Source organism: Pocillopora verrucosa, chromosome 4, assembly GCF_036669915.1.
Source record: "Pocillopora verrucosa isolate sample1 chromosome 4, ASM3666991v2, whole genome shotgun sequence".
NCBI classification, from domain to species: Eukaryota; Metazoa; Cnidaria; class Anthozoa; order Scleractinia; family Pocilloporidae; genus Pocillopora; species Pocillopora verrucosa.
The window spans coordinates 20,560,412-20,575,009 of record NC_089315.1 but is presented as its reverse complement, the minus strand read 5'-3'; the positions used below and the strand labels follow the sequence as shown (position 1 = coordinate 20,575,009).

General features: G+C 36.2%; 2 long non-coding RNA genes across 2 annotated transcripts in view; one reads left to right on the top strand and one right to left on the bottom strand.

Annotated features, from left to right (window-relative positions):
- LOC131773178 (uncharacterized) overlaps nucleotides 1-1,202 on the bottom strand; it is a 1,901-nt gene extending 699 nt beyond the window's left edge. Inside the window, exon 1 of the long non-coding RNA XR_009339324.2 lies at nucleotides 1,009-1,202. This is a non-coding gene — a long non-coding RNA (uncharacterized lncRNA). The remainder of the gene's footprint in view (nucleotides 1-1,008) is intronic.
- A 772-nt stretch (nucleotides 1,203-1,974) lies between these two features.
- Nucleotides 1,975-6,228, top strand: LOC131773182 (uncharacterized). Its single transcript, XR_009339326.2, has 3 exons — nucleotides 1,975-2,424; nucleotides 2,848-2,925; nucleotides 4,326-6,228. It is a non-coding gene; the product is annotated as an uncharacterized lncRNA (long non-coding RNA).
- The last annotated feature ends 8,370 nt before the right edge of the window (nucleotides 6,229-14,598 follow it).

Below are 14,598 nucleotides of genomic sequence, written 5' to 3'. Positions count from 1 at the left end.
AATTTGATCTTCCAATGTTATTCAATTTTAACCATTAATAGAATTTGCTATTTAAATTTATCCCCTCCATTTTTCTGGATATTGTGAGCAAAAACAAACAATTATCACAAAATGCATGGTATACAATGGTTTGATTCACCAATGTGGCAAAGGCCTTTCACTGTCTATCCATAAAAAGGGAAATAGTTTGTAAAATGTAAGACATTCTGCATCTTGAGCGTATACTTATTCATCCATGTGAAATTAAAGGTTACTTGAAATAAATGTGAAAGATTTATAGGATTTTCAGACCCCTGATAACAATTACTAATGTGCTGATTTGTTGTACTTAAAGGTTATGACTTTAGCGGAAATAGTGGAAGAAATTTCTGAACCTGGAATTTTGTTGCAAATGTCTGTTTAAATCAGTTTAAGTCAGTTAAAAACTCTCCTGTTTCAAGATTACATGATTACCACACCAGAACCTTTTGTATTCTATATTGCGCACCATGTTATGATTATGGTTTCAATAATAAAAGGTGCTGACTCAAGAACTTTGCAAAATATCTCTACATACAAAGAAATAGATTGTGGTTATGTACTCCAAATAGCAGGTCACATCAGTCTTCTGTAAGGAAATAGCAGAAATTGCTATGGTGGTTTTGGTGGATGGAGAGAAACATCCACCAAAACCACTTTATTCTATGTGTTAGGAGTTATGATAATCATTATGAACGTTTGGTCGGTCAGCAATTGTGCACCATAAAAAATAATTACCCCGGTAGCCAGAGCACTAACTGCTAATTAGTGGTATAAATCTTTTGTCTCCCTGAACATCTAACAGTGGCTATAGATAAAATTAAAAAAATATATTGTTGATGGTTTCGGTCAAAGTTTTGGTGGATGTTCCCTAATGACATCCACCAAAACTACGTAACATCTGGGCACCTTTTAAATACGTGAAATATCTGAATAAAATTGCGTAAAATGTTTTATAATACTACAATCGAACAATAAATTAATACTTACCATTTCTTGAGTAAAAAGTTTTGACGCAATTTCCCAAACAAATGATACACTTAGGTCATCGGGCTAAGTCGGCATGTTGTCGTAGCTTCGTAATTTTCATTTAGTATAACAAGTCATGAGTTGTCCATCATTCCATCTCAGTCCCTCTCGACCAAGGTGGTTTTGGTGGATGGAATCTAATGCTGACCTCACGTGAGCTAGTAGATGAAATTTGCCACCCGCGTTTTGAGCGGGAAATCAAACTGGTCAGGATGTAGTTGAACAGTAATTCTCAGTATTTTGCAATTTCTAAACAATTCGTAAGACAACAATACCGGCAGAGTTTAAGCTTTGTCAACCGGAGGAAATTGTTATAATTCAAGTTCGTAGAGAGAGGGTTTTAATTGAAAATAGGCTGGATATAAAGAGAGAGAGAGCGACCAAAGAAAGCAACAAGTAAACAGCGTTAAGCGAGTCCAGGAAATCGCGCAAGAAAGTTAGAAAGGACGCCAAAATAGGCAGAATACGGCGAGAAGAACGCAAAAGAGAACAATAGAGGGCATAAGTAAAAAGGCGAGTTTCTTGCGAAGAGCAACGCGAGGAGGAAATACAAAGTCGCATCTGAAAACAAATATTGACTCTGGCATTCATCGCCTAAAAACTCTTACGCCGGTTCATCGCTCGAATAATATTGCATAGTGTTCGTATTCTTCAAGTTATTTCTCGTCCTTTCGTTTGAAAGTTTAATACAGTCGTGGTGTTATGGGAAAAGAAGTTATCTTACGTATTTTGTTTTGCCCAGAAAGTTTTCAAACGATGTCGAACCGCGAGCGCAAGTTTCTACTTTTTTTCTCTTCAGTTAATTATCGCAGGATTACTCTATTCATTTGAAATATGTTGGGCTTTGCCGAAGATGTGTTGTTTAACCCTAAGAACGAAGTAATGGCCTTTCCCAAAATTAATATAAAATAGGATTGAGTCAGCGATGTTCATGTTTACATTAAGTCTAACGCGGTAATTTGATTTTGACGATATTGTCATGTGAGAACCCGTCAAACATCTGAGAATCAAATTATGGACCGCAAATGTGTGGTGCAAACAAACTCACGGGTTAAATGGAGATGGTTCCACAGCAGGATGACTGAGTTTTAATTGTTTGGTTGTCGTACTTTTCAGCGCTATGTTTTCATGCTTTCTACTCGATTCGTTCGAACTTCAGGAAGTGGTTTGTGTCACAAAACAAGGACCCACTTTCTCTTCGCTCAACATTTCGAGGCGTAATGATGAACATGCTTGCGATACGATGTTTTTTTCTTTATGCTGGAAACTGAAGAATTAATCTCTAAAATTGATAGTCACCATATTTTGCAAGAAGCGTCCGAGCTGTGATTGTGCAGTTAAACGGGGTTCTGGCAATTTGACCTCACAAGCGCGCCGGTAAGCACATGGTTCGCGTAAATAATTGTTGTTTACAGTTTTCGAATCCAAGAGCATTTTTTGAGAGTCTGTTTCTGTAACCTTCCTGGATATTTTCTGTTAAATTCATGGAGGTTTAGTCTCGGAATTTCATAAGCGATTTTGAATGATAGATTCGTATCGGCACCATAATTTAGGGAAATTTTGTCAACATATTAACAGTTTGCAATTCGCGAACCATTCTTATAACCTGCTTGGATATTCTCTCGTGAACCAATTGAGTCCCACCCTCGGAATTTCATTAGTAATTAAGAACGACAAATCCGTATATATAGCGCAAGTGAAGCACGTTTTAAACTTTCATACGATTGTAGGAAACTATACTTAATTAACTCTCGATAAATTGGCCTGACATAACTCGATGATTATTTTATTATTTTGTAGCCCCAAAAGCCCGGCTTGTGACTCTGGAGGTACTGAACTTGGTATATTTGATACACAAGGCACCCTTCAAGTAGGAAGGTTAGAATAAAATTGCTTTTATGACCATATTTTGCACTCGGTTAACATATGTAGATAATTACTTAAAAAATACCTATTACAGCTGTAGTCAGAAGCATAGACATGTAGGCAATATGCTTCTGCTTTATTTTATTGTAAGGGGTTTCTTTTTATGTAACATGTATCCATCCTTTAATTTCCTCCTTAACCTGCCTGCAAATAATTGAATTTTGTTTGAATTCAAGATAAAACAGAAGTCTTGCAGAGTTCTCGTTCCAGATGGTATTCAAGTGAGAACATCAGTAAACAAGTTAAAATCATATGCTTCTCCTGAATCTTTAATTTTATTGCCCTGGTTTTTTTCAGAAACCCTATTTAATATCTCTGTTTGACAGCCAATGATTAAAACCTCAGTGAATAGATATGCTATATCTTAGTAGTTTTTTAAATTCCATCTTTATGTTTTTGGCATTTGCTATTTTAAAATTCATAAATGGCATTCCCTTTTCATCCTTGTAAAGAGATATTGCACATTTCTTGAACTAAAATATAAATTATGAAGTCAACTTAATGTCAATGAGTTCGAAACTTCATTCTACATATGAAGACTTTACTGGAGTATAATGTTATATTTATCTGCTGTCTTTCTTTTACAAATAATTACCATGTGTCTTACTCCCAAAATTTCATGGGTAATCCTCCTTACTGTCTGCCAAACAATTTATGTGATGTTAAATTTGAGAATTTGGAATTGGATCAACCAATAATCCTCAAATTGATATTTGTCTTAATTTTCATTACTTGTCTGCTTTATATCATACTAATAGTGTAAGGAGAAATTCTGTCTAGGTTAACAATGGGACTTAACCCTTTAACTCCCAAGATGTCATTAGTAATTCCCCTTACTATCTCCTATACAGTTCTTGTGATGTTAGTTTGGAGGATTTAGTATTGGATCATCTTATAATCCCCTAACTGATATTTTTTTATTCTCATAACTTTTCTGCTTGATATTGTAAGGAGAAATTCTTTCTTGGTCACTTATGGGAGTTAAAGGGTTAAAATGGGGGATTTCAACATATTGTAATGATTAAAATATTCCTATGCTTTCAAATGTACCAGTAACAAAAAAATGTGATGAGAATCTGATGATAGAAACACTTGCAATGGAAAAACCTGTAGCTGGTAGCTTATGTCTTTAATGCTTAAATTTTTATGGGAAATGCTTTTCTTTGAAAGTGGGGATACAGAAGTTTTTAAAGCTGATAGAAGTAAGCTGTTCGCAAGTAATAAAGAGCAAATTGACAATCATAACTTAATGCTTGACATGCTTCACTCATACATGTCAGTTGTGTGTACCTACCATTGTAGGTGTCTTAAAAAAGGTTTTTTTTTTTTTTTTTTTTTTTTTTTCTCACAAGGCAACCTCCCAGGTGGAAAAGTAGAAGACCACAGAACAATGTTTACTTGGCATTTGTACTTAATGCAATCATATATTCAAGCAGTACTCTACATATATATAACTGATTACATGATGTCTTTAACCCTATACACCCCAATATCAGAATGCATATTCTCCATATATTTCCTTATGTGCTGGCAAGGAGAATTTGTTTAACAATCAAGAGGTTCTTCAGTTGATTATCATTTCCTTTATTCTCATGACCTTAATGTGTGACTCAGGGGTGATGTTAAAAGGAGAAATTAGATGCTAGTCACTCTCAGGGATTAAATTATTATTAGCTGTACACATTTTCATGTATATGCTCCTCACATTTGTTGGCAACAATAGCGAAGATTGTTAGGAAAGCAAACAAACAAGTGAACAGTAGACAGTGAAAAGAAGGAAACTGTAAACTTTACCATGTGATAGAAAAACATCACAGAATACTAAAAGAGGGGAAACTTGAATTGTGCTAGCTAATCTCCTCTATTGCCATTCATGTTTTTGATCAAATAGAATTTAATCAGTTGTAGGGTTTGCCTGCAATGTTTCAAATTGCCAGTGTAGACTTCATTCTCCTCAGATGTCCACTGGTAAAAGATAGATACTTAAAATAGCCATTCATAAGAAAAAGCACACATTCACACTGAAGTGGTGGCATGATTGATTTGTGATATTTGGAATGACAGAGGAAGGAAAAACACATTGAGCTTTTTCTTATTCACCAGTAAGTTAATTAGATTTTGGATTCTACATTCAGACTGGGTGAGATTAAATTTATTCATATCATGCTTCATTATGGTTTGTTTACCTGGAAAGGTAACTGTTATAGCTTCACAGATGTTTTTGTTACAATCACAATTAACATTCATAACAAAATTTCATTTAACGTGGAATATTTCAAGAACACTTTTCCTTTCTCTTCATTACCATTTACTATTCCTGGATCACAATTTAAGGTAGCAGGTTGTTAAAAAAAATTATAACTTTTGATTCAGGTAATTATTTGAATATGTGAGTAACATTTGATGATTTCACATGTAACAGGATGATCAAGCTGAAGATAGCCTAAAAAAGGATTGAACTTCACTGTAAGAATTAGGTAACTAATTTGGAAACTTGAGCACTTAGTAAATACACCATGGCTTGCAATTTTGATGATTACAGTTTGCTGAGGTAATTGAAATGTTAGTCCCCATGCAGGAACCTTTCACTTGACCTGTACAGTCATGTGCTATGAGATAACTTTAGAAAAATTTATGCATTTGTGTTGGCAGAACTATTGTAAATACAGTACCACCTTGAGACAAAAATAAATGATTTCCTGTAAGCATGAACATTTGGGAGAAGTTATGGTGGTAAATGACCCTTCTTTTGCTAGGATGCATAGGGTCTGATGATTGTCATGTATATTTTTTAGCTTTCAAACTTTCAACTTTGTATTAATTGTAGCTGTTTACCATGTTTGTTCTCTGTACCATAAGCCCTCAAAAGTTGAAGCTGGCAAGTCAATAATCTGACTTCCTTTGTTGGGAATTGTGTGATTACATAATTTTGCTGTGTAAGTTACCATACTGTAACATGAAGTATTATTATATAGATTGCATTAAATACACTAGCTCAAGCTTTCATTAATGCATGGTGTTTCTTACCAACAGTCCTACCCAAACTGAACATTGAAATAAGGAATTGGTCACAAGATATGCGAGTTTAAAAGGGTGGGAATCTGGAAAAACAAGGATCCTTCTTAATTAAGACTGAAATTAAGGGGGGCCCTCTTATTTTAATTCATGTTTTTAATTGAACCTGCCTCCTCCCCTGTAATGTTTAGGGCACATAGATGAAGAGAACATTTTTTTGTATTTTGATGCATAAAAGTTGAATTACCAGTAATTGGCATCCACATAATCACAAAGCAAGAATGTAAAGCTTTAGCTTAATTGGTTAACAAATTAAAGTAAGAGAGTTTTGCAGACTGTGTCTGACTTTTTATCCTGGCTCTGGATATTTATTTAAGTAACAAAGACACTCAGTCTCATTCACTGTCACTTTCCACTGAGCTTGTGGAAAGATGATAATATCATTATTTCTTTTAATGAAGAAAGGAAAGCCTGCCCTCTTACCATGGATAGTTCTGTTGGGCATCATTAGTTCAAGATGATTGTTCCAGGTAGGCTAACCTTAAAAATTAGTTGTGAGTCTTGAACCTGTCATTGTACATCCTGAAAGGTTGACTAAATTTTACTTCACTAACCTAAACTTAACTAGACCCTGTGAGCAGGGTAACTGGGATACCTGGATGGTACTGGATCCTTGGAATCAAGTATAGTGATACTACGGGTGTCGGATTAGTCTACTCAAATAGTGAGCTCAAATCTGACCAACGGCATACACCTATTTCAAAACATAGGCATGCTAAGCATGCAGAAATTATTTTTTGTAGGGTGGGTGGATGACTTGAAACATTGTAAGTGGTATACATTCTTACAAAAGGAAAGAATAGTATTAACGCTGAAAAGAACGAAAATGTCGAATTACGTCACACAGGTATTTTGTGGTAGATTATGTGTGTTGTGCGAATAAATGTAACCAAAAATAAACTGTATTGGTGCCACGGATACCTGTTAGTACAAAATGCAGACTGGATACAAAATATAACTGCAGACTGCAGAGTGGGTACAAAATGCAGAGTGAGAATGAAGAGTTTTTACGTCTTGAATATAAAAACATGTCATCTTACAGCGTACCGAGCGTCACGCAATTGCTTTTTTCTAGTTCCACAGATGCCATTGCAATGCAGCATGATTTGGATTATAATGTTTGCAAGGATGACAGAAAGTTTAAGAACGAGGCCGACAGAAAGATGACAGATCACTTGATGCAGTTTCATGTAGGGATAGACAATGGGGACATTGCTATAAATGCTATAAACACAAAGAGAAACTTAGTCTTGGTCTTTCGAAAAACGGAAAAAGCCATTGAGCTGGCAACAACAATTAGCTGACAAACCACATAGACCGATAAAAAGAGATTTCACCGGACAGCATGTTATTTTTCATGATGTTAATGAAATATGGGCAGCAGATCTAGTCGACATGCAGAAATTCAGTAAATGGAATAAGGGGTATAAATATCTGCTTATGGTTATTGATGTGTATAGTAAATATGGATGGATAAAATCTTTAAGAGACAAAAAAGGTGAAACTGTAACTGAAGCATTTAGGAGTAACTTTAAAGAAGGCAGACAACCACAATATTTGCGGTTTGGCAAGGGCAAGGAATTTTATAATAAACAACCTTTGATCTTTCGTCAACCCAGTTCCCAAGCAGGTTCCACGCAATTGCCGAAATTCAAAATGGTCGTCGCTGACGTGACATTTGGCACATTCCGCTAGTGCCTTCGTCACAAATCAACTCATCTGGATATCACTCAATCAAGGGGCGAACTCGACTTGATGAGGTCGAACTCGAAAAGTGTGGGGGCGAACACGGCATAAAGTGGGGGCGAACTCGAAAGGACGAACTCGATAGGGGGCGAACGCGGTGCAATTCAGTAGAGAATGTTAGAAATAGATTGATATTCTTTGGTTATGACAAAGAACAATTAAATAGTATGTGTTTTACATTTGATAGTTAATTCTGTGAATGGTTGGATAAAGACTGTACATAGAAAAGCCTTTAGAGAAAAGGTATATTCATTGAAGAATTTAGTATGGTACCAAACAAATGGATGACCAAGATTTACAAAGCCTTTACTTTGTTCAACAATAAGGTATACTTATTTGGAGATTACAATCAATGTGAACCCGTTGAAACTGGTAGTCAAGTGCATTACAATTATCAGTATTCTATTACCATCAATCACATGTGCAGCAAAACAAAGACACCACGATACATTGAAAGTACTAGTAGGTATGATACAGAGACCAATGATTTGTTAAAAGTATTCTTCGATACTGGTAGAATATCTACTTACTTTGAACCGGCGGGTAAGTTCAATAAAAATATCTGTTTAGTGAATTCTGCCAGAATAAGGGTTAATACCAAATGTTATAATTAACCGATTCGTGGACAACAAGAAATATGCAACCACCGAATTCAAGTATTATGGTTAGACTGAGAAATATAAGGTATGTGTTGGTTCTCCAATCATTGCAACAAAAAATATTAAAGACTAGAAGATATTCAATACCATAGAATTTATTATTAAAGACATATAATGTAATGATGAAAGGTTTGACCAAACTCTAGTTTTCAGCAAAGAGGAAAAGGTTAATGGTGCTTCTTTCATCAATAAAGAAGTAAAGGTAAATAATGAATGGTTTACCATGGAGAGTTCGCAGAATACTTCATCCGAAGTTTCTGTGAAACAGTGTACAAGTATCAGGGTGCAGATATTGATGAGAACTATAATATCTACGATGTTCATCGTATGCATAAAAAAAACAATTAAGAAGTTTGAGTACATTCATATGAACTTTAAAGAGGTCAAAAATAGGTATTTCATTAGAGTGCAGCCCAGGTTGGAGCTATTAAATAGTAAGTTTAGTAGTATTTTTAAAATACTAAGATCTACATTATTATGTTCGATGATGGAAGAGTATATCTGGTTTAACTTTTGTAGAACTTAAGATGAGGTTAAAGTGGCATCTATCCAACAAGAAGAGCCAAGTGTATAACGACTAGTGTACTAGTCGTTTCAGATCCATCTTCTGATAAGAAATCACTTGAGAATGTAGAGAGTTTTTATAACAATGAGTATGTTACTAAATACAAGAATAAACTAATAAACGTAAGATTCAATCCATTAAAGAAGAGAGAGAAGATGCAGTATAATGTTCCAGTAGAGAATAACCAGCAATTAATAGGGAGAGAGAGTAGGATTACTGGACAAAAGAGTTGTAATCAAAGACAACAGCGATAAATCATTTCTGTCTATTGATACAAAGATAGGTGGTAAGAGATATTACAAGAAAACCAGATCCACAGAAAACACTAGAAAAGGAGGCAGTAGCCAATATAACAAAGGAGAAACAAAAGATTATTGAAGACCTGACTATTAATTTTGATTGAATATCATCTTATAATTATTTATGTATGTAAGGTATATATCATATACTATTTTTTAATAATCATACTTCTTAACCAACCCTCCTGTATGGCTCAGAATGTTGGCGCTTAACGGAGAAGGATCTATCAAAACTCTCCACTTTTCACACCAAAAGCCTTCGGCGTATTTTACGCATCTTTTGGCCTAATGTCATTTCCAACAAAGATCTTTTTGAACGGTGTGGAACCGAATCAATGGCTACCATCCTGATGAGGAGACGCTGGAGGTGGATTGGCCATGTCACCCGCCAAGAAGCTTCCATTGCAAAAACTGCTATGCATTGGACGCCAGAAGGGAAACGCAAGCGGGGTCGCCCCAAGATCACATGGCGACGGACAGTTGAGAAGGAAATAAAGGAGATGGGGAAGACCTGGGAGGGAATCAAGTTCATGGCAAGGGATCGCCAGATGTGGAGGGAACACGTTGCTGCCCTACATGCCTGTTAGGCGTAAAGGGCATGAAGAAGAAGAAGAAGAAGAAGATACTTCCTAACTATTTATAACAACCAATACTCTTTACTATTTTATAAAACTATTTCTGTACCCATTTACATAACTATGCTTTTATGGCTATAATTTAATACCTATTCTTTACTAATATATTATAATATCATAATATTGTCATATAATAATAATACATTAGAAAATAAGCTATCAAAGAAAAAAATTTCTAACTTTTCTAGATGAATACCGTAAAATAAAAAGTAAGAAGAGGTACTACATGCACTGTGGAATGACAAAAAATGGCTGTATTGCCTTTCCATAATGTAGCGTGAGATTTTGGCATGAAAGTGCATGTAGTCTAGCCGCTTGTTTGTCTTCTTTTAACTAGTTTATGTACTTTCTGGGAACAAGTGAGGTCTGGGCTAATGTCTGCTTACAAAGGAAGGTGATGCGCTTCTCAAGCCTCTCCCTTCCAGGTAAAGTGGTAGCCACATGTTTATTTGCTATGCAGTAGAGAATTCCATGAGCTCTACCTGGGTCTCTAAACATGCATTCAATATCCAGCAGCTTTGGTTAAGCTACGGAATAGATGACTCACTGCCTGGTGGGAGATCTTCGAGAAAAGAGACAGCTAAGGAGTAAACCCAAATAGAGATCGAAAGCTGGAGCCTCTGAGGCAGTTTGGTGGCAAACTTTGTCATAGTCTAAAAGTTCCTGCGATGTCATTGGTGCTAAGCACTATCAGCCTTTTTTCGTTCACTTGGGTTCACCAGTTGCGTGGTGTTGAATGGCCAACAAGTGATCCTCCTTATTACCCTACCCTGGCTTGCGCCGTAGAGAAGTCACTCCAACTTTGCTTCAAAGCGTGGAAAAAAATGGGAAGCAGCAGTCTACAAGTTATAGGCCATCGCTCGATTTGCATAGAGCTAGGCCTCAGGGATTGCTTCCGTCGATGGGAGGGATTTTCGCATCTCAGTAAACACGTACTTCCCACCTCAAGCTGCGCAGCTCCCAGCCGGTAAAATGCTGTTTCACCATGGTTTGCCTTCCTGACCGACAAGCAGACCGCAACACCCACACCAGGCAGGAAAAAAACAAAAACAAGCAACAAATAGAGAGCAGCTCTTAAACTGGGATGCTGGAATATCTGCACGGTGATAACAGGACTTGAAGAACTCCAGAACATCAGTGACGCAATAAGTCCGCAGTTATTTTTGACGAGCTACTAAGACGCAGGCAGAAATTACCATCTCTACAAGAAACGTGTCTAGCTGACCCAGGATCATTGAAGGAGAAAGACTGTACTTTCTTCCCGCATGGTAAGAGTTTTAAGGATTGCAGAAAGTACAGAGTTGGGTTTGCTGCCAGGAACACCTTGCCAGAGATAGTCGAGCTAGCCGTCTCCATACTTCTCCAGTCAACCTTATTAGCGCCCAATTCATCTAGTTTGCGCATCTTGCCCAGTCTAACCATTTTAGCTAATTTTATTAGTCTAGCCAGTTAACCCAATTGAACCAGTTGTTATAGTTTGTATACTTAAACCGTTTCAGCTAATTTGACCGTTTTGATCACCTAAATCAATTGATGTAGTCTATGCATTTTGTTCAATTGAAGCTTTTTTGTGAAGTTAACCATTTTGTCCAGTTGCACCAATTCGTCTAGTTTCTGCACTTTTTCCAGTTCAACGTTTTCACTCAATTAAATCATTTTAACTAGTCAAAGCAAAGACGCTTGCTTGTGCATTTGTCCAATTAAAGCGTCTTAGCCAATTTGGCAGTGTTAAGCTGTTGCACCTATTCAGCTACTTTGTGCATTTTGTACAATTTAACTATTTTAGCCCGTAACCTCGAGAGGTTACCTAAGCGAATGAACGGACAATTCGAACGCGCACAGTGATCTTTATTGTTTTCAGACGATAGCGCTAAGACGAAATTTGCTTGATGAGGAGTAGTGTTTGAGTTTGCGTGCGTGTGGTTCGAACTAAAAGAAAATACAACAGAAACTAATCTAGAAAAAATGCGTTGCGAAATGTAACATTAACCTGCTGACTAAAATTGAATCGATCGTACGGAAAACTGAATACGTGAACTATACCAATAATACATATAAAAGGTAAACAACATAAATGTAAAAGAAATAAAAAATTACTTTGGTCAAGTTCCTAAAGGTAGTAAATAGCTTGTAGTGAACGATAACAAATAGCTTGTAGCGATTATCTAACAGCGACGATTAGCAGTGATGATTTAGCAGCGATAACTAGTAGTGACGATTGAAATAGAATCTTTACACGTCAAATTTACGCATAAACCTATTAGTATGGCGCAAACACGTGCATGTCACGGCTCCGTTGAAACGCTTTTACTTCTCCTCTTACAATTGCTTTGCTGTCTTGGAAGGGAATATAATGACCTTAATGTATTATCGAATTCAGAAACCGAGCAAATGAGACCAGTGTGTATGTTTCTGATATCATTCATTGCTGCAAATCGCCGCCATCTTGTAAATAGGTGTCATACGAGGTACACCAAGTCTAGATTTCACTACTAGAGCAACAGCACCGCAAGCGTCAACTTTGAACTGCTTCGTCTAAGTGGAGACATTAGCCCTAATCCAGGACCGGAAAGTTGCACCGTTTGTATAAAAGTGGTAGCTAAAAATCACAGGGCTGTGTGTTGCAACGAATTAAACGAATTCATATCAAGTGCGGTGGAATCTCACCAAAAGAGTTAAAGCGATTACAGGCTTCTGAAACCGCCAGTTGGATATGTCCTCCCTGCTTGGACGAGATAAAACAACTACCTTTTACTGACGTTAGTGAAATTGATACCAGCTACAGTTCTTGCAGTGACACCAACCAGACTCTGAATGAGAACGAAGACCACAACAACACTTGGACGAGTTTTGACACTTTAGTTAAAACGCATCGGAGAAACGTAAAGATCGGTCATATCAATGCCAACAGCATAGGCGGCTTTAAATTCCATGAGATAAAAAACTGGCTTATGCGCGGAAGGTTCGAAATTAAAACATATCCTGACAGCCAGTTTGCCATTCAGGGCTTCCGTATGTGCCGATTGGATAGAAACATTTATGGTGGGGGGCTTATGATATTCGCACGAAGTGATCTTTGTTTCACTGTGACAAAAGAGCTTGGAGATCAAAATGGTATTGACACGTCAAACTTCAGGACAGAACACATCATACTGAAAGTGAAGGTAGCAAAGTCCTGGCTCACTGTTATGGTGATTTACAGGCCGCCATCTATTCCAACATCTCCATTGAAATTCGAACTGAGCAGGTAATTTGAAGTTGTTACAACTTTTTAAAACGATGTCATCTGCGTTGGAGACTTCAATAATAATCTGTTGGATCCTAAGAACGGTGGTCACTTAAGAGATTTACTAGAAGTATACGGTCTCAAAAATTTGATTAAATCACCCACTCGCATAGGCAAGACATCGTCAACTTTACTCGACTTGATTTTAACAAATAACACAAGAAGAATATTTTCATCGGGCGTAGTGGGTGCTGATATCAGCGATCATTCTCTAATATATACTAATTCTGAAAACCACAGCTCCGCGATTGCGATCAATTTTTTTATTGATTCTTCATTTGATGAGTTTGTTTGTTGTGAAAATATGTTTGCTGAACAAAAATTTAGTGAAAATGTTTGTGTGAATTTTGAGTTGGTTCATGGATATAATTATGATGAAGAGTACGTTGATTATTGGCAGAATTGGCGCAAATTTAGAAAGAAGTCTGTTTATGATAGAAAATATAATTTGTTAAATCATTTGTTAAGAACTGAAAAAGAAAATTTTATTCATTTGACGCTAAACCAAATGAATAAAATTTTAAATGTGTTTAAACTTTTAGATAAAACAAAGTTTAACAAAAAAAGATTGATTAATATGAGATTTTAGGAGGGTTGAACGAACGATTTAGAGATCGCGCTAGATTCGAATTGAATTTCCGTTTTCTACTTGTACAAAAGCGTTTCAAGGTTGAGATACCCTTCACTTGAATCTTTGGATACCAGCGGCGGGTTCTACGAAACATATTTTTCTTAAGGCCGTAATCTGTTTCTTTTTCTGTTAAAGCGCCAGAGTCTCACATAAGAAGATAAGTTATGACGCTGCGCGCTCACGAAGAGAGATGTTTTAATTTTTTCAGAGAAACTGAAACTTTCTTTAATCCACTGTTTTTACATATATAGTATGAGCGTACTTTGCCGTTGAACGATGCTTCATATCTCCACCGTAAAGTAAATTGCTTTCTTCAAACCTTTATGGTTTTATAATAATGAAAGAATTGTTTCATGTGATGTCTATTGATACGAAGATTAAAATTCAAAATTCAAAAGAACATTGAAAAAGTATGAGCAATATTGGAAAAATGTAATTGAAAGTAAAATAAATGAAATAGGGAAAATCATTTGTTAGTTGTGAATTTCTTTTTGTATTTCTCATCGTATCTGTGGGCTGGAAGAGACAAGTCTATTATTATTAAATCTAACTGATTTATTTCTGTTGGGAATTTGCTTTGGTCGTATTCTATGCCTCTCAAATATAATCTTACTTGGGTTAATACTTTTGCATAAGATGTGAAAGCAAATCGAGACATTTCTACCTTTCTTTTAAAGCTTTTGGTTTCTGCATAGGCTTTTAAGACCATTCCTGATGTTGTTATTGATT